At 37.6% G+C, this 26,542-nt stretch overlaps 2 protein-coding genes across 4 annotated transcripts in view; both read right to left on the bottom strand.

Annotated features, from left to right (window-relative positions):
- The window catches only part of LOC134804893 (neurocalcin homolog), a 95,905-nt gene that overhangs the window by 32,499 nt on the left and 36,864 nt on the right, over positions 1–26,542 (bottom strand). The gene's annotated exons all lie outside the window — the stretch shown is intronic.
- LOC134804886 (neuronal calcium sensor 2) overlaps positions 1–26,542 on the bottom strand; it is an 86,559-nt gene that overhangs the window by 23,206 nt on the left and 36,811 nt on the right. The window contains exon 1 of one of the 2 annotated variants that reach the window (XM_063778196.1): positions 22,417–23,016. The exons of the other annotated variant lie outside the window; for it this stretch is intronic. The gene's annotated coding sequence lies outside the window, so the exon portion shown is untranslated. Of the gene's footprint in view, positions 1–22,416; positions 23,017–26,542 lie in introns of those variants that run through there. 2 annotated transcript variants of the gene reach the window in all.

Below are 26,542 nucleotides of genomic sequence, written 5' to 3'. Positions count from 1 at the left end.
ATAAAAGAGGAAAATTAATTGAAAGACACAATGTATACTTAAAAATGGGTAGAAGAAGAGGGAAAATTATTTTGTCAGAGGAATTTAGTACAAAACTTATGAAATCTATACATGCTGACCTAGGTCATATTGGAATAGGACAAATGCAGAAGACAATTAGCCCATTTTATGCAGCTAAAAACTTGATACAAAACATAAAATCAGTGTGCACCGACTGTGAAGTTTGCATTAAAAATAAGTCGAGAGGACACAATAAATATGGATTTATGTCACAGCTGGGCCCAGCTACCAAACCATTCGAAATCATGTCTATAGACACCATTGGAGGTTTTGGTGGTTCAAGATCTTCAAAGAAATACCTGCACCTGTTAGTGGACCACTTCTCTAGATACGCATTCATTTCTACTTCAAAAACCCAAATTGCAAATGATTTTATAAAGCTGATTAAAACTATATCAGATACAGAGGATATTGGTATGATTCTTACAGACCAGTATCCAGGAATCAATTCGAAGGAATTTAAAGATTTTTTGAGAAGCAACAATATACCTTTGATATTTACAGCAGTAGACTCACCTTTCTCCAATGGTTTGAACGAGAGACTGAATCAGACATTGGTGAATAAAATAAGGTGTAGAATGAATGAGAAAGGCAACAAAAGAGCTTGGACAACAGTAGCTCACGAATGTGTAAAGAACTATAATGAAACCAACCATTCAGTAACCCGTTTCTCTCCTAGTTATCTTCTAAACGGTACAGATGTCACGTTATTACCAAAGGAACTAAAGGAGGTAAAATCGCTTAGTGACTGGATCAAGGACAGGGAAACAGCATTAGAAAACACAAGAAGATCACATAACTACAATAAGAAGTTATTTGACAAAGATAGAAAACTCTTTGAATTGAGTGTAGGTGACATGGTGTATGTTGAGAATGGAAATAAATTGAACAGGAGGAAATTGGATGAACTCAGAATTGGACCATATGTGATCATTGAAAAAATCTCAAACTCTATATTTAAAATAGACACAGGACACAGAAAAACAGAATCCAACTTCTTTCATATTACAAAACTAATTCCATGTCATAGGATACAAGAAGAAGAGGAGTAGTTTAGTAGCGAAAATTTTATATAAAAAATTTTCTCCTTCCAGGGGGGGAGATGTAAAAAAATAAACGATATCGTTTACCTTTTTAAATGTGGCCACACTTTGCTTTGACCTGTCAATGTCATGTCATACGTCAAAGGTGGGAAGTGAGGTTATGTAGATTGCAATGCCGCTTTAAATAATCGCCGTTATAATTGTTATTTGTTATTGAGAAAGGAGTGACTAAAGCAGGAATAAACTTTAAATGTCGTTTCTTTGTTTACAGGTCGGTATTGTTAGTAATAGTACATACAGTGTAGGTTAACATTAAACCTTGTAGTATTAAAAATAAATCTTTGTTTACAGAGCAACGCATGAAGTTATTCTTCCTTCCAGTTCATATCCACAAAAGTGAAATCATCTTATATATATGTACATATATATCATAGTATATTTGTATACGTAATTAATATGTTATTCGTAATTTATTGATTGTTTTTGCTGTTGTAATTGTAGCACCGCTCACAATCTCTCTGCTTAGCCTTAAGGTTGACTGGTAGAGAATGCCTTATGGCATTAAGTCCGCCTTTTGTACTATAAGGTTTTCTTTTGTGCAATAAAGATTAAATAAATAAATAAATAAATATATTGAGGGTTTATAATAGACCCCCGAAAACTTCAGACCGCATCGTTCCAAGCCACGTACACTCATGAATTCTTAATAATTAATTAATAAAAATAAAGTTTAAGATTTGATAAAAACTGTTAAAATACTATATTTTAGGTATTTTATTGTACAATCAACTCAATAAATACACAGATTATCACGCAAAATTAATTATTATACTTTTAAGAATTTCTACCATAGTTGACAAATAGTACATATCGACGCTTATCATGAATAACGGTATAAAACAAAATGAAACGCGGTTCGATTTTAAATCTTACCAGTAAAAGATAAAATATTAAATGCAATAGCATTTCATTTTGAGTTGTGCCACTATTCATGATAAGCGTCGATATGTAGGTACCCACAATTCGGACCGTATCTTACAAAGTTTTTTTTTTACAAAAAAAAGTTGTCGATTGAAGTGTCAGTTGGTGTTCGTTATTTCCATATTATTTTACTGAAATTTATTATAACGTTTTGTTTTTGTGTTCGATTACGGTAATTAAATTTAATTGTTTGTATATCTTAAGAAAACATGAGTGCAGGTATTAAGTGATGAAGAAGGATTACATTTTTCAAGTTGTCTAATAGGTATGTTCTCACTGCTCAGGTGAAAAATTTTGTGTACTAGATCAAAGTTATTTACATCTCGTGCGCTTTTGAGTCCCTTACTACGCTCAAGATTCTAAATTAGATTCACTTGCTACGCTCGTGAATCTATTATAGAATCTTTCGCTTGCACGGGATTCAAAATAAGCACTCGAAGAAATATCAAATTTTGATCTCTTGTTGTACAAATAACTATTTATGATTCTTTCCGTACAATTTGGAGCAGCACGTATTTTAAGTCTTAAATCGCTCTTCGGCTTAAAATACGTGAGTGACCCGTATAAATATTTTTCTAATAACATAGGTAGGGGTAAACTACACATATATAGTCTCCCTCCAATAACCAATTCAACAGTATTTTAGGTCAGCAGTCATGATTTTTCTACAAGGGCCAATTATTAGCAGCTTACCTTATAATGAAAATATCATGTCTATGCAAAATTGGTAAATTAACGAGTAAATCGGGGGCCGGATCCGATGACTATGCACTAAGTGTAAATTTGATGAAACTTGCTTTCACAATATATCGGAAATTCAATAAGTTTTAACCGCGCTACCTAGTTATACGTCGGCCTTCCTAAACTGCTGCGTCATACAACAAATCTATCTTGTTCTCTATATGTATGAACATAATAGGTGAACTTGATTTTGCTTTGTTCTACTCGTACATACAGCTTTGACTTCGAAAGCACTTTCATATATGTACTTAGTTTTAAAGATAGTCCTTGCGTTGCCGCGGCAGTACTTCACACTGAAAAAATTGCTTTAAGTAATAAGAACTCTGTTGTGCAAGGAGTACCAACTGTAGTTCACATTTACATCTTTGGGATTGCCTGTCTCCATCCGCCCCACACTATTCCTGAAACCCCATATAGAACAAGCCCTATTTTTTACCAGACAAGAAATTAAAGGTCTTGAGATAAAGCTACCCAAAGTTTCTTCATTTATTTTAAATATTAGTAATATAAGATTAAACATAATCGAGACTTGGTGAGCAGAATCGACATTATTTATTTTGCTAGGCATGGTACTAATAAGCCTCTAATGCAGTCCGCAAATAGTTGTGAAAAAGATATAATTCTGGTAATGTAATAATGACACACGAGGTATCGTGCTAAGGAAACCTCGTTAAATTCAATAATGGTACTTACCTACCCAAATACCAACGACTTTTCAACAGAACACACATTACGTATATGATACCTACATTTTCAAAAGTCCCTAGTTCCATTCCACCCGGAGGCGCTGCGTGAAGACTAGTTTCGAAGTTATTAAAATACGCGGTTGTGCAGAGAGCCCGGACTAGTAGTATTCAAACTTTTCCTGTCTTGGAAGAGGTCCAGCATATTTATTTTTCACACTTTTGTATTAACTGAACTAAACGGCAACGCTGGTGTAATACAGGGTGATTGGAAATTCGCCGTATTCCTTGAAAGGGGTTATTCTATGGGTCATTTGCAATGATTTAAGTCCAGTCAACCAGGGGTCAAAACTCATTGGTTTTCAAGTTATTTGAGTTATTAGTTTTTTGTTTAAACAACCCGCCTTTCGACTAAAAAGTGGTAATTGTGAAAAAACTACTCAAATTTGGAAATAAAAAAAGCATTCATCTAATAGCCAATAAACTACTGACTACGTGAAATAAAAAAAAATTGCCAAAACTTTGCAAAATTAAAAAAAAAAAAAGGATTTGAAGTCACAATTTTTTGTAATTTTCCCAAGACTCTAACATTTTAAGGCATTACTTAAAAATACAGTATGACACTTTACGTACAAAATACAGAAATGAGTTCCTCAGTTCCTCAGCTTTCCAAAAAAGTACGAATGTCGACCTTTTCCCTTAAACTTTTTAAAATAATAATAATAATAATAATAGCAGAGCAGGCATGGAAAGCCCCCCTACCCCTTGAAAATAAGATAAGATAAGGTACCGAAGATAAAAAATGCTTACGTAGAAACTGATTACCGTAATGACCCTTAATTAGTTAGTTTGTGTCACCGAAGGCAAGGATGTGACCCCGACCCCAAGAAAATAAAATAAGTAAAGGTAACGAAGACAAATAAAGCCCAACAAGATACTAAAATGACATAAACAAACCGATTAAGGGACAAATAAAGCCCATGGAGATAATAAAGTGACACAAACAAACCGATTAAGGGTCAAGTCTTCCGCCTGCTCTGCTATTATTATTGTAATTTTAAAAAGTTTGAGAGAAAATGTCGACATTCGTACTTTTTTGGAAAGCTGGGGAACTGAGGAACTCATTTCTGTATTTTGTACGCAAAGTGTCATACTTTATTTTTAAGTAATGCCTTAAAATGTTACAAAATCTTGAAAAAATTACAAAAAAATTGTGACTCAAATCCTTTTTTTTGGAAAATTTTGGAAAGTTTTGGCAATCTTTTTTTATTTCACGTAATCAGTCGTTTACAATTACCACTTTTTAGTCGAAAGGCAGGTTTTTTACCCAAAAAACTAAAAACTTAAATAACTTGAAAACCAATGAGTTTTGACCCCTGGTTGACTGGACTTAAATCATTGTAAATGACCCATAGAATAACCCCTTTCAAGGAATACGGCGAATTTCCAATCACCCTGTATATATGTATATATCCCAACAATTTCCAATAACTCTAAATAATAAAGTTGGTTTGAAACGGTCGTTTAGTAGGTATGGTCAAATAATAGAAAATCAAAATGTTATGCGAATTGATGGAAAACATATTTGTTTACTCAATACCAATAGTAGTTACTAATTTGGTATAAACACCCAACCATAGTCCAAAAGCTCCCAAATAGGGCCTAGGGCCAAATTCGACATGTACAACTGTCAGATTTCGGACCACGTCAAATCAACAGTGGATTTTATTGTAATCAAGTGTTGATTCGATCAACTGTGGATAATATCATTTGGTACAACCAAAACTCAACTCTGAACTCGGAGTGGTTCGGTTTGGTTTGGTTATCACCTAACTGTGGATTGCTAATGTCAAATTTTGACATTGAACTTCTTCGAGAACTTATGATCATACGTCGCACTCCAGCGGGCATTTTGCGGGCATGTCATTGGTAAGGTTCACAAATCAATTTTCGAGTTGTCAGAATAAAGTATTTGTACTTAGTATTTGGTACCTAGTATTTGTAATGTGCAAATCCAAATACCTTAGCACCTAAAGTTGTACGATAGTTAGGTATCTATTTTTTAATATCCATACAATTTTAAATAAAAATAAGGTTGAATAATATATAGTATATTTGATCCCACCAAAAACATTTTCATGTAAAATGTTGCCAAGACGAAACCATAAGGCTCGCACTGACAAAAAGTTATCAGATCTCTTGTATAGCCGAGCTTCTAAGTCTACAAGCCCTCACAAAGTCTACACCTTAGTCAAAATATGTGGCTTGACCGTTTCGCTACTGTCACATGGACGTAAGGTGAAAAATGTATTCACTATTCATTATTTTTTATAATACAATAGTTCTTGGAGTAACGAAACGGCCAAGCCACATATTTTGGAGGTGTAGAGTTTGTGAAGTTACGGCTTATAGACTTAGAAGCTTGGCTCTACAAGAGATCTGATAACTTTTTGTCAGTGCTGGTTTCGTCTTGGCAACATTTTACATGAAAATGTTTTTGGTGGGATTTCACTTCTTTTTGAAAGTTGCTTATGACCCATCCCCTTTTCATCCTTACGGAGTGATTTTGGGGTTGAAAACTATTCTATATCCTTCCCCGTAACAAAAGCTATCTACATATTAAATTTCAACTAAATCGGTTCAGCGGTTATTGATTTCCCATACAAAATTCCACCCCCCATTTCACCCTTTTAGGGACAAAAAATTTCAAGGTTTTTATTTTTTTTGTTGTTTGTGTACTAATACTATCTTACATACAAAATTTCAGCTTCTTAGGACTTCAGGAAGTACCCTAGCTAAGTAAATCGGGTCTTTTCAGATATGAATAAAATCTAAAGTACAAGAGCTATGCAATTGAATTTTTTTGTGTTTAATAATTCCACTATTGACATCACATCCTGAGAATTTTGTTTATCTGGAATAATCCAAACACAAGTTATGAGGGTATAGTGCCCTTGCGCTACGCTTTGCTCGTCTTGGCGGGTGCACTACCGTTCCCCCAGATATAACAACTTACTTAAGCATATTATGCGAATCGAATTTAAACGGTTGTGAGACATACTAACATTGAATAATATCATATTATGCGAATACTCGTATATTATTAATATTTTTTCCAAATTTTTAGCAGTCATGGTTCTTCGTCATGTCAGCTAGAGATGCGCAAATCGCTTCACTGAGTTGAAAAGATTGATTCATATCTTTCGCTTGCGGTGATATCACTCATTTCGTTCATTTCGCTCATTTCGCTCAGTGGATCTATAGACTATATTGTTCACGATTGAGTAGAGAGAGAGATATGTCAATCAATCAGATACACCAAGTGCCCCACCAAGATGGCGAATCATGCGATACGACCCCGTCATGTTTTCCCGACACCCTCCGAATTCTTCCGAACCGCTCCGAAACCTATTCGCATCGTCTCACTCGCTCATTCGCTCAGCCGGCTCATTCGAATCATGAGTGGGAAAGAGCGAGCAAGGAAGACTGATATAGATGAGCGACTAAGCGAGTTAAATCATCAGTGAGTTGAAGAGTGAGCGAGTTCAATCAAAAGATATAGTTCATTTAAATCACTCACTCGTGAACGACACATGTCTAATGTCAGCTATTTATTAGATTTTTCAAGTGGCCACTTAAATGGACTTATCACTTCAAAGAGTATTTACACATTTAAGATTGATACATGATAACGGGTATGTTACAAATACTAAGTAGGTAACATATACTCGTAAGTTAAGATTTTTTTTTTGTAAACCTTACCGAATGACATGCCCCCAAACTGCCCGCTGGAGCGACGTTTGCTTATGATTTTTCCCACATCAACGGGAGATCAACACGATACGTCAAACGTCGCTTGTCGAATAGGGGTCATGATTTGAATGTGGTAATTCTATCGCAACATACTTATTTTTAAAACGCAGACAAAACCAAAAAGAGCATTTGTACTATTACACTTAATTTCGTTGTGGGACATAGCTGTACAGTCCACTATAGTTGGGTGGATGTACGATGCTACAGTAGACATGGCTTAAGCACTTTAAGTGTCGGATGCATAGACTAGGAAGTCTGATGTTAATAATTCATAATACATAGTACTCCTAGGTACCAAGTTACCAACACACCGTTTAATGAGAAACAAAAGTCCATTCCATCCTGCATGGTACCGGGTTAAACATAACAGGGAGCAGAAATCATAGACTAATAATATTTTCGATAAAATAAATACATAATTGTACGGATATGATGGTCGTTCTTGTCTACGTGACAGCGTGATAAAACGATGTCCGTCACTTTCTATCCCGCAGTGTTATTTACACACACCACAGTTATTTTATCACGTGGATAAAAGCATCCATAGTACGCCTGCCTAGTGACTATAAAGTGAATTATATTTTCTATTGCTATTTTGTCATTAGAGATAGGTTTACTAATAATATCAAAGCAATTATGATTGAAGTTGTTTCTGTTAACCTTTTACAAACATTATAAAAATGTTAAGTTATTTATATTCAAAACAGCGGGTAGCCATTTACAAAAATAGCTTTACGATATATCTGAAGGTAAAAAGCTTTATGCTGATACTGCTGATAGTCATGTGTGCTTCATACTTTCAAGAAATATCTGTTGTAAATATATAAGTTATATAACATTAACCGAAAGATACAACATTGTATCAGTATGTAAGTATATTATAATTTGCGACAGTAACTGAGAGCACAATAGTATTTTATGCAGCAGGTACATATTAAAGGTTTGTGTAGACCTACTATAGGTATGTAGTAATACGCTTGCACACAATTTTTTTTTTCAGACAGCTAAAATGATAGATAAAAATCAAATAAGTAGGTATGTCCCTATTAAGCTAGTGCAATATCCAGATTTACATCGATATATTTTATATACACATTTACATTACATTTACTGATTAGAATAAGTAATAGTCAATAAAAAACTATAGTGTCATCTCAATACAAACTTTGCGTTATACATATTATACCCAATTATACTAAATCGCGAAATAGTACATTGTGCAACGAGGGAGGTAAGTGAAATATTGTTAACGAGTTCCGTATAGATACACGACACCCGCAGGTGTGAATTAAAGACTTGGGTTTGTAATATTTTTACCCCCGGACTTACGAGTACGCATAAATAATCCCATGAGATGCGCCCGCAAATATCAGTTCATCTAATTTTGAATATCACTGTCGTCGGTTGCCTGATATTTGACATATGACAGGCCGACGAATGACCTCGCGGCTCGCCGTTTATATTCAGATCCAATAGTCAATCGATTTAATAATGCAATTGGAAAAACTGCGGATGACATAATATAAAAGAAGGTCTTGTGCTCATTTGCAGTCGCGTCTTGTTCTAGTAAAGGTTGCTGTCGGCACATTAAAAGTTGGTTGTACTTCACGGCCGTCCACGCCAGTCACGTAAGTACCTAGGGCACGATTGGCAACTTAAGTGCTAATTTCTAAAATAACTCAAAGAAGAGGTTTAAGCCTAGTTTTAAGATTTAAATGTATTACTAGTATTAACTCCGCAACGGTAGTTGATTGTCAGAAGGCTGTTTCTAAAATACATACTGCTGATCTGCTCAACGCTATAATCCGTGTCGTATTCTGACTAGGAAAAAGTAAAATAAACATAAACATTGATACAATTCTTAAATATTCGCGATAAAATATGTTTTACCTGTTTTTCCTAAGACAGAATACAATATTGGGTAGGCATGTCCTTAACTTCTGTACGTAGGTACTTGGTTAACCTAAAAAACTTTTTATTGGAACGCAAAGTTACGTTTTTACGACTAACATTGCAGGTTAAAAAAAAAGAAATATAAAAGTGGGTGCCGTGTTAATCTGCTCATAAATCACACACATAAATAAAATAGTACTCAGAATAAATTCCGTGTACAAGGTCAAAATCGTTGTATGACCAACGAGTGTACGAGGCACGGTGTTCAATTAAAGAGGCAGCAATATTAATCCAGTCGCTTTATTGTTCGTAAGTTTTACTTTAACTTCATCATCATCATCATCATATCAGCCAGAGGACGTCCACTGCTGGACATAGGCCTCCCCCAAAGATTGCCACAATGACCGGTCTTGCGCCACCCGCATCCAGCGGACTCCCTCAACCTTTACCAGGTCGTCAGTCCACCTTGTGGGGGGTCTACCCACGTTACGCCTTCCGGTACGTGGTCGCCCCTCGAGAACCTTTCCGCCCCAACGGCCATCGGTTCTACGGGCAATGTGCCCCGCCCACTGCCACTTATGTTTAGCGATTCGGAGGGCTACATCGGTTACTTTGCTTCTGCTGCGGATGGCCTCATTTCTGATGCGATCACGCAGAGAGACTCCAAGCATAGCCCTCTCCATTGCCCTTTGGGTGACTTAGAGCCTTCTTATGAGGCACACAGTATAAGCGGCCACGTTTCAGTTCCACATGTCATCACTGGCAACACACACTGGTCGAAGACTTTCGTCTTGAGACACTGCGGAATATTAGACAAAAAGATGTGCCGTAGCTTCCCAAACGCTGCCCAACCGAGTCGGATTCGTCGATTAACCTCTTTCTCGAAGTTGGACCTACCTAACTGGACAGTGTGTCCTAGGTATATACAAAGATATATGTAACTCCGTATAAGATGAATAAAGTCTAAGAAAAAAACGTGCCTCGGAAATCAAGAAAAGCCGGGCAAGTGCGAGTCGGACTCGCGCACGAAGGGTTCCGTACCATAATGCAAAAAAAAAAACACAAACAAAAAACGGTCACCCATCCAAGTACTGACCACTCCCGACGTTGCTTAACTTTGGTCAAAAATCACGTTTGTTGTATGGGAGCCCCATTTAAATCTTTATTTTATTCTGCTTTTAGTATTTGTTGTTATAGCGGCAACAGAAATACATCATCTGTGAAAATTTCAACTGTCTAGCTATCACGGTTCGTGAGATACAGCCTGGTGACAGACGGACGGACGGACGGACGGACGGAAGGACGGACGGACGGACGGACAGTGAAGTCTTAGTAATAGGGTCCCGTTTTACCCTTTGGGTACGGAACCCTAAAAAGTCATTCTCGGATAGATGGCGCACACACCTTTGGCCTATGGTCGGCTAGATGGCGTTGACGACACCGTTTCATATTTAACAATTTTAACACATACACATATGGTATCAGTGAATGAACATGGGTCAAAATGATATAAAAATAATAAAATCATTTATCCATATATATATTTTTTTTTTGTAGGAGATCCAAGAGCCAAGCTGTCCCGACATTATACCGAAGATATCCCGGACATCAGTCTGTACGAGATTAGGATGGCCCTGAAGCAGCGTAAGAACAACAAGGCGCCGGGCAAAGACGGAATCACTTCAGAGCTTCTGAGAGCGGGTGGAACACCGGTACTTAAAGTCCTCCAGAAGCTCTTTAATTCCGTCTTGTCCGATGGCATAACGCCTGAAACATGGAATAGAGGCGAGGTGGTGCTGTTCTTCAAAAAAGGTGATAACAACCTATTGAAGAACTACAGACCCATCACGCTTCTGAGCCATGTCTATAAGCTGTTTTCAAGGGTCATCACGAACCGTCTCGAACACAGACTTGATGACTTCCAGCCTCCCGAACAAGCCGGTTTCCGAAAAGGCTATAGTACCATAGACCACATCCATACGCTGCGGTAAGTTATACAGAAGACCGAAGAGTATAACTTGCCATTATGCTTAGCGTTTGTGGACTATGAGAAAGCCTTCGATTCGGTGGAAACATGGGCGGTGCTTGAGTCTCTTCAGCGATGCCATATTGATTATCGGTACATCGAAGTGTTGAAGTGTTTGTATAGTAACGCCACCATGTCGGTCCGAGTACAGGAGCAGAGCACGAGGGCGATTCCATTGCGAAGAGGCGTAAGGCAGGGAGACGTTATCTCTCCGAAACTGTTTACTGCCGTAATGGAAGACGCCTTCAAGCTCCTGGAATGGCAAGGACTTGGCATCAACATCAACGGCGAATACATCACTCACCTTCGGTTTGCCGACGATATCGTAGTCATGGCAAAGTCGATGGAGGAAGTCAGCATGATGCTCGATGACCTCAACCGAGTTTCACAACGGGTGGGCTTGAAAATGAACATGGACAAGACGAAACTTATGTCAAATGCCAATGTTGTGCCCATCCCAGTCTCTGTTGGGAACTCGGTACTCGAAGTTGTTGACTCGTACATCTACCTAGGACAAGTAGTCCAATTAGGTAGGTCCAACTTCGAGAAAGAGGTCAACCGCCGAATCCAACTCGGTTGGGCAGCGTTCGGGAAACTACGTAATGTCTTTTCGTCCGACATACCTCAGTGCCTCAAGACGAAAGTCTTTAATCAATGTGTGTTACCAGTGATGACTTACGGCTCCGAAACGTGGTCTTTCACTATCGGCCTCATCTCAAAACTCAAAGTCGCTCAACGAGCTATGGAGAGGGCTATGCTCGGAGTTTCTCTACGTGATCGAATCAGAAATGAGGAGATCCGTAGACGAACTAAAGTCACCGACATAGCCCACCGGATTAGCAAGCTGAAGTGGCAATGGGCAGGCCACATTGCACGCAGAGAAGATGGCCGATGAGGTCGAAAAGTGCTCGAGTGGAGACCACAGACTAGCAAGCGCAGCGTAGGACGTCCACCCACAAGATGGACAGACGATCTTGTTAAGGTCGCCGGAAGACGCTGGATGCGGGTCGCTTCCAACCGGCACGTATGGAGGTCCAAGGGGGAGGCCTATGTTCAGCAGTGGACGTCTTATGGCTGAGATGATGATGATGATAAATTTTTTCGATAGTTTTATACGTTTTCATTTTGAGTTTTAGTCGTGTGTCGATAGATGGCAGTAAATTTACAGTGACTACAAAATTTACTTTGACAGGACCCCTCTATACTATCTATTGTCTTTGGTATATATAATCGTCTACAACTTCAAGTGTAAAGTCTCCGATTGTAACAGGAGTTGGTTCTACACGGGGACTTGACATGATCTTCGTCTTGTCCATGTTCATCCTCAGACCAACTCGCTCGGAAGCTTTACTGAGGTCATCGAGCATCTTACTCAAATCCTCCGTAGTCTCAGCCAAGATTACTATATCGTCGGCAAAGCGAAGGTGAGTGATGTACTCGCCGTTTATGTTGATGCCAAGCCTTCTCCAGTCCAAAGTCTTGAAAACATCCTCCAATGCAGCGGTAAACAGTTTAGGAGAAATAACATCGCCTTGCCTGACTCCCCGCTGCAACGGAATAGGCTTCGAGTTCTGGTCCTGGAGTCGGACTTGGACTTTAACTTACTGAACTATTTCATCTAGGTACAAACAACAACAGTCGTAACTGTACATCGGTGGACCTTATTACAAAAGGCTTTTTAGGTCCACCGATGTACAGTTAACAGTGTGGGCGATGGTACCTAAAAAGGTTAATCAAACTTTTTCGCTAGGATCAATATTAAAAACGATATTAAAGAGAGAAAATAAATTCTAAGGTCCCCTTTTTAAAAAATATTGATTCTAGCGAAAAAGTTTGAATAACCTTTTTTGTAGGAAATTTTATGTAAATTATTCTAGCAATAAAACATTTTTTGCTATTGGCCATCGTTTACGAGTTATTTACGAATGACTAAAAAAGGGGATCTTAGAATTTATTTTCACCCTTCAATATATTTTTTTAATATTGATCCTACCGAAAAAAAGTAGCACTTATTTTATAAAAAATCTGAAACAGATTATTTACGTAAAATACATTTTTTTGCTGTGAGCTACCGTTTACGAGTTATTTACGAAAAACTAAAAAAAAAAACGATTGTAGAACAAATTACAAGTAACATTCCCACCTTAATAATACTTTGCATTGAGATCACTCTGACCCACGCTTAATATTATTTTTTATCTCCCATGTATCAACAGATTTGTACAATAAACTATATATTTTTTTAAACGTAATAAGTGTAGCTTTACGACTGTATTTTTTATTTTCGAATTCCTGCTACATTTTAAAAAAAATTGGTGATTATATAAAAATCTAAATTACATTTTGTAGTCTTTTCTACTTTATTCTTTTTTTTTGTTAGAAAGTGCATTGTTTTTGCTCTAAAAATAGATTCCTCATCCTCAATTTATCCGAAAATGATATATTACATGCCCTAATAGGTATAGTTTTAGAGAAATGTTGCTTCAAGTGAAGTGCCGCAGCGTCGAAATTCCCCCCTACCCCCCACTAAATGAGAGGTGGCTCTCGACGGCTCCCGGTCTGTATCTGCTCAAGACCAGCTAACAATCAACTGTGCCAAGTTTCAGCGCATAGTCTCAAAGTGCAAGGTCCCCATACAACGGTGTGCACTAACAAACCAGCTAACAGGAGTTCTAAACTAAACAAAGAGGCAGGATTAAATCGGTAGTACTCCTACTAATACATTTGGGATCATAAATAAGTATATGAACATAATACATTATGACCTTTAGTTTACTCTGATTAAATACATGAATAAATAAGTATATGAACATAATACATTATGACCTTTAGTTTACTCTGATTAAATACATGATTAGTACATTACTACAGAGGCCGGGACAAAAGGGGTTGTATGTATAGTGCTTTTCTCAAACATGCAATGAAATAATAATAAAAATGGATGATGATGATTGTTTCATGTCCTAATGTGATAGGTTGTTCAGTGCGTGGGATTCCTATGGAGAACGAAATTTTATTATTTTTGCGCTACGAGCTGCGACGCCCGGTTTAGGAGATACAGCCCTATAAATATTTTTCTTTCTTTTTTTTTCTCTTTTTGTGTTTTTTAAATATGACTTAGGGGTTCTATAAAGGGGAACGAAAATTTAATTATTTTTGCACTACGACGTACGGTTTAGGAGATACAGCATTATAAAGTTATTTTGTATTTTTTTTCTTATTTTGTGTTTTTTTTTAAATATTAATTAGAGGTTTCTTACAGAGGAACGAAAATTTTATTATTTTTGCGCTACGACGCACGGTTTAGGAGATACAGCCTTATAAATATTTTTCTTTCTTTTTTCTTTTTTTTCTGTTTTTGTGTTTTTTAAATATGATTTAGGGGTTTCATAAAGGGGAACGAAAATTTGATTATTTTTGCGCTACGACGTACGGTTTAGGAGATACAGCCCTATAAAGATGAAAAAAAAAAGATATCGTACCATAAACCAAATACTGCCTATATTTTTTTTAAAGTGGTAACACACCATCGCACCGCACCGCGACCCTGGAGCGTCGCACCCATAAGTGAGAGCGAGAAAGAGAAACAGATATCTCTTTCTCGCTCTCACCCATGGGTAGTGACCAAAAGACTCGAGCCCTGTGAGCCTTTTTTTTAGGGCTCGCCTCATTTTTTATTTCATTAGTAAAATAGGCTTTTAGCCTTTTAGGCGTCAAGAAATGAGGCGTGCCCTAAAAAAAGAGCTAACAGGGCTCGAGTCTTTTGGATCACTACCCATGGGTGCGACGGTCAGAGGCCGCGGCGCGGTGCGACAGTGTGTTACCACTTTTATGGCTGAATGCCACGATGGTGTGTCACAAATATCTGTGAAATGGAAATTAAAAAAGAGGACTTTGCCGGCCTAGGCCTGCAAGATTTGTATGAAATTCCATTAACAACCTCTTGTCCTAGCCGCACCTGAAACGTCATATTTCACAGCCTATTATAAGGAACATAACATCAATATTTCATTGCATGTTTGAGAAAAAAATATAATTACGATGCATTTGTAATAAGTTAGCAATTTTACTCAGAAACTAAAAGATAAATTAAACACATTCACAAAATTCGTAATAAAGGTGTAACTTGTACTATAGCAAACCCACTTTCGGCCCGATTCGAACTTTAAGATAGGTACGTCAAAAATTTGCTAAAGATACGATATGCAATGCATCGGATATGCCTAGGGTTGCCAGATGTTCGGGATTTGGCGGGATTTTCCCGATTTTTAGCATATGTTCCCGATTCCCAACAAAGTGATAACTGTCCCGAAAAACAGCTTCACGTTATAAAACAATAATTTCAAGTTCCGAACTGTCGTCGAGCGACCCGCGTCGAGCCACTCGCCGCAATTTTTTTTTGTTTGTTCAAGATCTCAAAGAATGTATACTTTTTTATATAAAAACGTCTATGGGCAGAGCAGCTGACGTAGTGCCAATAATGTAAACAATCGTTGTTTTTAATACAATTACATACTTTAATTTGAATGTTTTTTTCCCCGACTAAAGTCCCAAAATCCCGAGAAATTTATATTTTTTCCCGATAATAGCGCCTTTCGATCTGGCAACCCTAGATATGCCTGACAGATAGATACCTAAAACACCCGGTGTTACGACACGGGCATTTGTGTTGAGAATGGTCAGACAATCACTATTCGCAATACTACATTGGGCTTTGGACAAACGTGGAGGGTCTATAAACATTAACATTCATTCGTAACAAAACAAAAACGCTATCCCCATAAAGGTAATAGAACTTTAGACATATATTGGCTGATTATATTTCAGAGCCAATCTAACTATGTGCATATCTATGAAATAACAAGTAATCTCGAATCCCAGGAATAATAATAGGTATATAATAATGCATCCAAGCATTACGATGTAACACAATCTGATACGAGCGCGCTCCGTATTCCTTGAACACTATATCGCATTAGGTGTCAATGAGGAGTGGGAGCTTTACTTACCTGGTGTTATGACAATGGCTGTCAAACAAGCCGGTAACGGGGAAACGAATGGGGGCTTTCAAGGCAGCATAATGGCGGGGCGGCGTGCGGCGGCGGGCGCGTGAACACCGACGTTGGCGGAAACAAATCTTTGAGCAAGCAATAATCAAACTAATAGGAAACTAGTGACAAACACACTACACTAGCTAAAAATCACACCAAACTATATTGCACTATTTATCGCTGGCAAAGACATATGTAACTTCGTATCACTATCTATTCTCTTTGTCGCTGGTATGTAGGTATTAACGAAACTGTGATTTAGTGCACATCGTTTTATTACGCTAGCCTTGTCTTTTGAGAATTAGCTACCTAAAATCTATTAGTTTCATAATTTCTTTTGGAGCCGCATTTTAAATAGAACCGAACAATCTCCTGCTGCTCCATATATTCGTCTCATTGGCAGAATTATTTAAGTATGGATGCAGCGCGCCCGGACTTATTGTACCTACATAAAAATGGACTTTTCAATGAGAAATTAATTATTTTAGAATAATTAATAAGTCTTCGCGATGAGTTATCAATAGGGGATAGGCGTTCTGATGTGTCTGTCCGATCTGTCTGGCAGTGGACATATACCGGCAGATATATTTGCCAAATTTGTCCGTTCGACACATCCGCCAGACATGTCTGACGATCACATCTATATCTATTCCATATCCCTGGTTAATGAGTCATTTTGGGAAAAAACTCATTATGTAAATTGGCAGCGGCATCAGCATACATAAAACATTAGGATAACTTTTCACCCGAATGCATTACCGGAGTCTATTGATATTTTGTGTAGTTAAGAACATTATTAACCCTTTATAAGGCCCCATTTATACAGATATGCTACGTGAAAGTTAAATACACTACCATGTTTCTAATGCACTGGGGAACACATCTACGCCAAAAAAAAAACGAAATCATTAAGAAAAACATGTGGTCAATATATGCACTCAGCCTGTTAGTGCACTTGAGTTTTCAGATGATCTGTTTCCAATACCCCTATTCATTGACATTGACATAACAAACATAAGGTGCTCTGTACAGACTGGCGTTTAATTGACTACATACGGTAAATCGAACATTATTGTGTATCTTGTAGTGGGTAGGATTAATATACGAATATCACTGAAAAAATTATAAGCTCTTGCAATTCACGATGGAGAGTGGATTTATCAAAATTAGACCTTGTCATCATACCAATAAGAGTCTCGCTACTCGCCATCGTGAATTGCAAGAGCTATAATTCAAATTATTAGATACAGCGACGTGTATATTTTTAATAGTATAATGGAAACAATGACGATAGCTTGCTTCCCTTGACAGGCATAGTGCATAAATTGACCACATACTATAGATTAATTAATTACACAAAAATTAAATACTGACCGAAAAAGTATGAACGAGGAAAGAAAGCCTGATATATTCGCTATATAATACCATTATAGTTAAATAATAAAGAGGATGTTCTTATCCGTAAATGTTTATTAACTAAGTGGTTTCCAAATCGTCTCTGCCTTATAAAGGGTTAAATAACTCCGTGTCTAAACGAAAGTTTCTTTGTCTAACGCCTATTCACATCAAGTTGCTAAACTATTTAACCAGATCAGGGCGAACGAATTTAAGCCATGTTTTATATTGTTAGATCTAGTTTGCATTCTGCTAAAGTACCTGCACTTCATGTGCCTTCATGTGTATTTATGGATACAGATAAAACCTGGTCTAACTGTTGACGTGTGTATTATTTTGTATTACTATGTTCTAAAGGTATAATCTGGGGGTATTTTTTTAGCCATATCTGATATATAGGTTTTACATTTATTTTATTTTAGGGACTTTATGATGATTTTAATACCGTCTAGCAAATATAATTTGGACAAGCCTATCGAGCTTAATTTGAGACTATTTCACCGATTCCTTGGTACGATTTAAAGAAACAAAAGGTTAATATGCTGCCAAAATATGCCATCTAAGTGTCCTTTTCATGATGTCTCAATTGAACATCCACAGAATAAATGTGGTGAATTTTTATTTTTACATGAAAACGACTTTTTATGGAACATTTTGGATTCCCGTCAATTTCTGACGCAAGCGAAATGAGGGAAACAGTTAAAAGAATCTACCGAAATCCAAAGCCTAACGGACATTCATGGCGTTGAACCATGGCTAGAGCAGGTCGATAGAAACGCTCCATGATGGTTATATTGTATACCATAGTCGGGGTTGTCGTAAGGAACATGCCATATTCTCTAAAAGGTCACCATGCAGATCCAAAACTTTTTTTCTAACTAAAATAAAAGATTATACTATGCCCAGATGTTTCGCTTTACGAATCATATGTAATTGCTGTTTACATAGTATGATTTTTAGGGTTCCATACCCAAAGGGTAAAACGGGACCCTATTACTAAGACTCCGCTGTCCGTCCGTCCGTCTGTCACCAGGCTGTATCTCACGAACCGTGATAGCTAGACAGTTGAAATTTTCACAGATGATGTATTTCTGTTGCCGCTATAACAACAAATACTAAAAACAGAATAAAATAAAGATTTAAGTGGGGCTCCCATACAACAAACGTGATTTTTGACCGAAGTTAAGCAACGTCGGGCGGGGTCAGTACTTGGATGGGTGACCGTTTTTTTTTTTTTGCATTATGGTACGGAACCCTTCGTGCGCGAGTCCGACTCGCACTTGCCCGGTTTTTTTGTGTAATATCTCGTCTTGTTCGCAAATCGCAAATTTTCTTGTAGTATTTGTCCAAAATCGTAGTTAGTCGGGAGGATTAGGTAAATATTGTCCAAACCATATGCTTTACGTGATCTCCCAGGACGAAATATTACTTATTATTAAAGCACTAATTAAACTATATGTGTAATTTTTAAATAAAAATATAATACCAGAAAAACGGCTAAGTAAAGTCGTATCCATAATTAACGATACGGTCCTTATTCATGTAATTTACTTTTAAGGCAAACATTAAGATATTTATAACGGGGATAGCGGACGACCGCTTGTCCATACAAACGTAGTCCCCATTTTGGAAAGGCGATCTTGGGCGGTCGTCCACTTTCGTCTTAATATTATAATAGATTATTTAGTTAGAGAACCCCTCCGTGTTTATCAAAGCTCTAACAATATATGTAATCGCAATAGTTGGCGAAAAATAGATCATTATTAATTACTATTCTGACTGAGGTACAGCGAATTAAAACATATTTGGCTCTCAAATATGTTATATGCTTATCACGACATTTGGTCGTTACGGTTCTACGAAACATTTTCGCTGCATATCTGAAAGACTATGCTTTCTGCTACGGCGTAGCGTTACGACCGTTGATGAGCAGTGAATGAGTTTAAGCCTATGACTACCTTAAAACAGTAACAGTAAAGCTTGCTTCCCAAATAACAACACGGAAGCTTACTTGCCAAATTTATTGTTCCAATAGCCGATAGAAACGGTAAACAAAAATTCCTGCAAACAATTGACAAAAATTCCTGCAAACAAAGGATGACATTTGTATAAGTACTTACATAGAGTTAGATCGAGAAAATTCTGCAGCGATTTTGATAGCATACGCAGTGCAAGTATTATTTATACGTCATAATTTCATACAAGTTTGACGTTTATCAGAATCGCTGCAGACTTTTCTTGGTCTCTACCTTACTCTACTACTACTCTACCTTAATTTTTATGAAAAGTCTACACGATAAGTAGATGTTGAATGTTTGTTTGGTCATTCCGTTTGCGTTATGTGCAGTTAGGCGCAGCAAAGATTGGACAAGTCGGCTATCAATCCCAATATTTCTTTCAATCTCAATGCATGCAAATTATATTTCTCTAAATTACATTTTTCAAATTGGCAAGTGTGGCGCTCACAACATATCGGGGTGCAGATGTACTAAGTACAGTTACTTATTAACATGAAAGTATGCGAAAATCATTAATAAAAGTACGACTAGGTAGGTATGTAGTATAAAAATATAGAAGGTTAGAACAATGGTCGGGTAAGCAAATATGGTGGAGTTCATTCCCGGCTCGGGCTTTGTTAATTTACTTTTGTTAAATATATTTTGATCCTGATATTGCGTTTGGTGAAACAACCCTGATGTCAATAATAGTATGCCATTGTAGGAACATCTATTATTAACGATATCGCACAATCAATACCATGGACTAAACATGTAGATTTATTGTAGATATTTACATCATGTAAATACGACTTAGGTACTCGTTACAGACCCTACAGTGTAAGTACATACAATCTCTCTGTAATCATATTATTGCAGGTTCATTGACTGTCGAAAATAACGAGCAAAATGTAAATTTTCCCGTAACACTCATCTGTTCTGTTTTAAAAAGTTAAAGATTATCATAATACGTACATACTTCTCATGTGGTATCATATAAAGCGGTTAACAACTCAGGAAATAAGTATCCGTAACTACCGTAAGTACAACAGAGTTTTAACGGCTACAGGAACTGTTTTTTTTTTTTCATATAGCACGGTGGCAAATTACCACTGGCAATCAAATGCATAACAATCATGTTACGTATTTATAAAATGGAAACGATTCACTTTACATGGATATTTTATACCAAAACACTTATTAGCATTGCAGCCAAAAATGTTTTCCCAATTTCGGGGTTGGTCCCATAGTAAAAGTTGCTCAGTATAATCCCAAAACCTCCCTGGCAACGGGAATGCACTTATCTTTTGGCCACCGTGTATATCTAAAGCCTTACGGGCACTAAGAATGGTTCTAGTGTAGGGTCACTAACGCAACTAGTTGCGTTGTGACCATCGCGCGCGTGATGCGAACTCATCAACCAATCGCGTCGTGGCGTTAGACTGCACGATTGGCTAAAATTTGTGTCCGTGACACCGCTGTATTGGCACCATTCTTAGTGCCCGTAGGTACTTGGTATGTCTTTAGACATGTCAAGTACCTACCTACTAATACGAGTAAGTAAGTGTACATATCTGCAATTACTGTTATTACAAAAAGTAGTTAAACATACGTAAGGAAACATTTAAATTATGCTTTTTTGACTTTACCTATATGTATGCGATTTTATTGGATACCTAGAAGATGTAAGAATAAAAATAAAAAATCGGCTTTATTTATTCAGCTGAAAAACCGAACAAAAGTTCTGTTATTAAAGCTAAACCCTAATTAAGGTAAACGTACTGCTCGACGCGGTCCCAGTACATGTCATCTTGAAACTTAAGTCATTGTCAATAGAGGTGACAGCAAGGTGTCATCTATTGGGCATTAGCATGTTGAGCACAAACCTTCCTCAAGAATCACTTTATTAACAAGTAGGCGAAAGCCGCATGAAAATCCGTTCAGTAGTTTTGAGTTTATAGCGAACAAACATACACGCAAACGGACAGATGTCACGGTGGACTTTGTTATATAAGGTGTAGTGATAGAATAAATTAATTCGGTGTACGCAGATTTCTTATTAGCAACGATCAGTAGTATTTATAGCAGTCGAGAGTTGTGCAGGTTGTCATCTAAAACCATTAAGTGGTGTTAGAAATAAAGCTCTAAGACGTAGCCTGGCGCTGTGAATCAACAGTTACAGATTTCAGGTACATTCCATTGTACAGTCAGCCCATACGACAAATAAATTAGAACTCAAGACATGCGCAGTAAGAATAAGAATAACATATCACGTGTGGGAAAGCTCTCCGGGCTACGTACCCTAAAATATGTTAAATGAATTTCGCAACTTATGATTTATTACCTATTTTTAGTAAATGAGCAGAGTAACTGTTAGAAGTTGCGGTCTTTGTGATACACGACCGCGTTAAGGAAACAGCTCCACAAATACCGATAACGATGATTCCTCGTGGTTTACGATTTAACAATCTAACTTTAGACATATAAACCAGATGGCTAGCTCACGCTCAATAGAAATATTTGAATACACTTTACCCACGCCGCTATTATAGTTATAAATGCGATAAAAACGTAAGAACATAAAAAGAACACAAGAGTTTTATGAAAATATGTATTTATATATATATATATATAAAACATATTTTATTTTTTTATTTCACATCGTGGGTTGTTTAAACAAAAGAAACAGTAAACAACTTAATAAATTTACACAAAAGAGCATGACTTACCTTTTATAAAGTCCGCTTTTTGGAGATCAATCAAGAATGAAGTCAAATGTGAGTTAGACACTCTTCAGATGCGTCCACCGCGATATTAATTAGCTTCGGCGTTCATGATCGCGCGGATGGAATAGGTAAACGCGGCGCGTAATGCACTGTTTACAAGGCCGGCGCCGACGGCGACCGCTAGGCGAATATCCCGAGAAACGTCGTGCACGAGCGGCCACACGAAACGCTCAGATCGATACCGGCTCTGCCTCGCTCCCTTTCCGAGTGCTCCTCTAACCGGGTGGCTCGTGTGGATAAAGAGCACGGACTCTCCGTTGATAAAGTGACAGCTCTAATCAAAAGAAGATTATTGACTGCGTCTAATATCCTGCTTGATGGCCGTTAATTACATCTGTATAGAATTTTAAACAGTGACGTAGTAGGACGCAAGAAAAGCGGGGAGAGCATGCGCGGTACGAGGTAGGCGCGGCGACGCGAACCGACACGGCGGTGGCGGAGGCGGAGGCGGCGGTGTGAGCGCCGTCGAGCACCGGGCCGAGGACAAAGCGAAAGCACGTCTGCAGCCCAGGTGTAGCTGGTTTCAGGCTGCGCCGCGGCGTCGACCATCCCCGCCTAACGCCACTTCATCGCGTCTTAACCGCGCTCTGAGACGCACGCAATGTTACAATACAACGGCACGCACCGTCGACCATTACTAAATCAACGACCGACTAAATAAATATTAATTTGTATAATATTTTTTAGATATAATTATTTTTAAGAACACATTCCCGTCCATATACTTTTGTAAAACCTATAGAACTTTGGAGGACAATTTCTCCCAATAGTTAGGTTGAGTTTGGGCAGCAAAAAAAAATATAGGTCTGTTATTTTAGACTACTATTTATATGGTATTTTAGATTACTATTTATATTTATTTTGTGAGTAGAGTACACTGTACTAAACTTCTAATTTTAAGTCACCATCTACATATCCACTGTATTCTGGCAAATAAATAATTTGTATTTGTAACATATAAGTATATAAAAATAAATCAAATGGAGCCGGACAGTAGGGTATGTTTCCTTGCGAGTCTTTTAAGTCCCGAGTCGATTCCTTTGTTGAGTCTTTTTTAAGAGCACCTCGAAAGGACTCGAGCCTCCGAATAGACTTGGTGAAAAATTTTATAGGCTTTTCCTAAACAACAGTAAATAGGCGTTATTGTATGATTTGTATACCTAATCCACAAATTAAGTAAGTATACATAAAGAAAATTCATTTCGAAATTGTTTGTACATAAGATAAAAACCGGACAAGTGCGAGTCGGACTCGCCCACCGAGGGTCCCTACTTTTTAGTATTTGTTGTTATAGTGGAAACATGAATACATCACCTGTGAAAATTTCAACTGCCTAGCTATAACGGTTCATGAGATACAACCTGGTGACAGACAGACAGACGGACAGTGGAGTCTTAGTAATAGAGTCCCATAGGGTAAAATCCTTAGGGTACGGAACCCAAAAAAAACGAGTTCTCTGTAAAGGACTCAAGTCTCTACAAAAGACTCGGGTCTCTATCAAGTTGAAAAGAACTCGAGTTTAGACTTATTACAAGTTTCTGAAAAACTGAGTCGAGCGAGTCTTAAAGCAGAAGACTCTAAGGACTCAAGTCCTACCCAACACTAATTGCAATCTGCATTGCTATATGGATAAATAATCCAGTAACTTTGTCGCCTGAAAGTACGGGGTTCCTTTGCTTCAAATCCGGTAACTCTGATTTTTTGCTGACTTGTTTATGAAGTAGGCCCAATAAATAATCCAAGTTTGTGACCTCCAGCGCCAAACGCAACTTTGTCAAAACTGAAAAAAAAACGCTAAAACTTACGTTCTCGTTTTTTTTTAGATTTGGGCGATTATAACCCTAAAGGACTAGTTTTTGGTAGTACAGTCGCCATCAGGTATCGGAGCGGCCAAGGTGTTCACAATATCTGAACACGCGCTCTAACGCCCTGACAATAGAGGCGTGTTCCGATATTTGTGAGCACCTTGGCCGCTCCGATATATCTGATGGCGACTGTACCTTCTCAAGAAATTTTTAAAGTGTTTGCTAATACGAGCTACCAAATCAGCTTTTTTTGACCTAAAGGGGCCCACTGATTAACAGTCCGCCGGATGGTACCTGCCTGTCAGTTGTTTGGAACTGTCAACTTTTTGTTCTAACAGACAGGCCGATTCCGTCCGGCGGACTGTTAATCAGTGGGATCCGACCCCTACGGGTTTTTTAAACACATTTCATTCACGTTCCACATAAAAAATACATTGTTAAAAATTGGGTAATATACGGAACTCTTGGAACGCGAGTCCGACTCGCACTTGACCGGTTTTTTATACTTAGGCCGCGAATTTTTCAATCTGCTCTCGTACATGAAAACCTGTGTAGGCAGTTATAATACTCGAATATTTTAATGACTTTATTTCCAGTAACCACTAAAAAAAGCAAAAAATAATGCATAGATCAGATATAAGTAGGTAGGTGGGTATGTACAAGCAACGTGTTAACAAATATCACGAACTTTATCTGAAAATCCGAATAGGTAGCCGCTGATAGAGATTGGATATCACACTAAAGGTATTAACAAAAACAGAAAAATGTTTGACTTTAGGTGAACGCTATAAGCTTCGGAATGTCGGATATTGCCATCCCTTTTGATTTAGCCAACAATATAACATTTAGGTATACAGGTGCAGGGAAAACCGGCAGGACAAACAAAAACTTCTATACATATAAATACAACAAAACATCAAACCGCCTGCAATCAAACAAAAATCACGAACGTTTTTTTTTTTCATTTCAGCACTGAAAACAATGTGTTGAGGTTGAGACTGCAAAATAATTTACGCAAATGTGAGTCCAATTTATGTGCCATGACCTTCTGTGAAATTTTTAACACAAAAGACTTCACGAACAAAAGGATGAGTTCTGTTTAACAATGAAAAGTGCCCAAGCAAGCTACTCTGAGTGAATGGACTGGTCTGTGAGGTTCACAGGGTACCTATTGATTTCGACTGCGATGAGTGATGCGCCCCTGCGCCTTGATACAGCAGAGACGCAATTGACAAAATGTATTGATTTCGATTGTGATATCAATAGGTATTGATTTGATGGATGAGTTATGCGTCTCTGATACATTAAGTAGATACTTAATTTATTAAGAGTCGGACAGGGTCGAGATCGTAGACAATTAAAGATATGCCTTGTCCAAAAAACAGTTGGTGCGTCTTGCCGTCTATGACTGCAAATGAAAATCTAAGTAATTCCGATTTTAAACTAACAGGCCAAAACTTACATTCAGCCTTTCATCTAAATAGTAACACATTTATGTGTAGCGGATAAGTAATAATAATAACACGTTTAAGATACTGATAATCACACTGGTCACAGCAATTTCTCCCATTGGGCCAGAAATTTACGACGCCATAAAGATCGTTCAGTTACATGAAATGACCGTTGACGGTTGTAACCGGATGGCTCCTGCAGACTATCAGTAGGTACTTTTAACTAGATACTTCCTAATATCGATACTGATTCAAATTTATATTGAAAAATTGGTCTGCTAGACTAATAATTTCTCAAATAAAGATATAGGTTCTAGCTGTTTGTAACATAAACAAGTTTGTACTTAGATTAGATAGTTTAACAATCGAATGAAAACCATAATTATACATATAAATATGAAAGTAATTGCAGCGTTTTATAGACGGTTGAAATACGCTAAGAGGCTTTCCTTTACGATACCAATACCATGCTTCTTGAAGGCGGCCACTAAATAAGTGGCTTTGACGTTAAAGTAGCTCAGGGAGCAATAAGTAGGTGCGCAGATTGAAAGAAAATTACGAGCGGGAAATATCATTGGTACTAACAAAACAAAAAGATAGTAAAAAAAATTGTTCATGATTTAATTTCTTCTTCTGAGTAGTGCGTGGATTTTAGAATCCAACTAGTAAGGGAAATGTGAAATTGGGTCGCAATTTCGCAAGTAGTAGTAGTAGGAGTTCTCGTTTTGAGTAGGGCGGGCGAAGTTAAATCTGTACGTAACAATGACGCCCTCTGTGGTTAGTTTAGTACATAGGTGTATGTTAACTCCCGGCGCGG

Source organism: Cydia splendana, chromosome Z, assembly GCF_910591565.1.
Source record: "Cydia splendana chromosome Z, ilCydSple1.2, whole genome shotgun sequence".
Taxonomy (NCBI): Eukaryota; Metazoa; Arthropoda; class Insecta; order Lepidoptera; family Tortricidae; genus Cydia; species Cydia splendana.
This window is presented reverse-complemented; position numbering and strand designations above follow the sequence as displayed.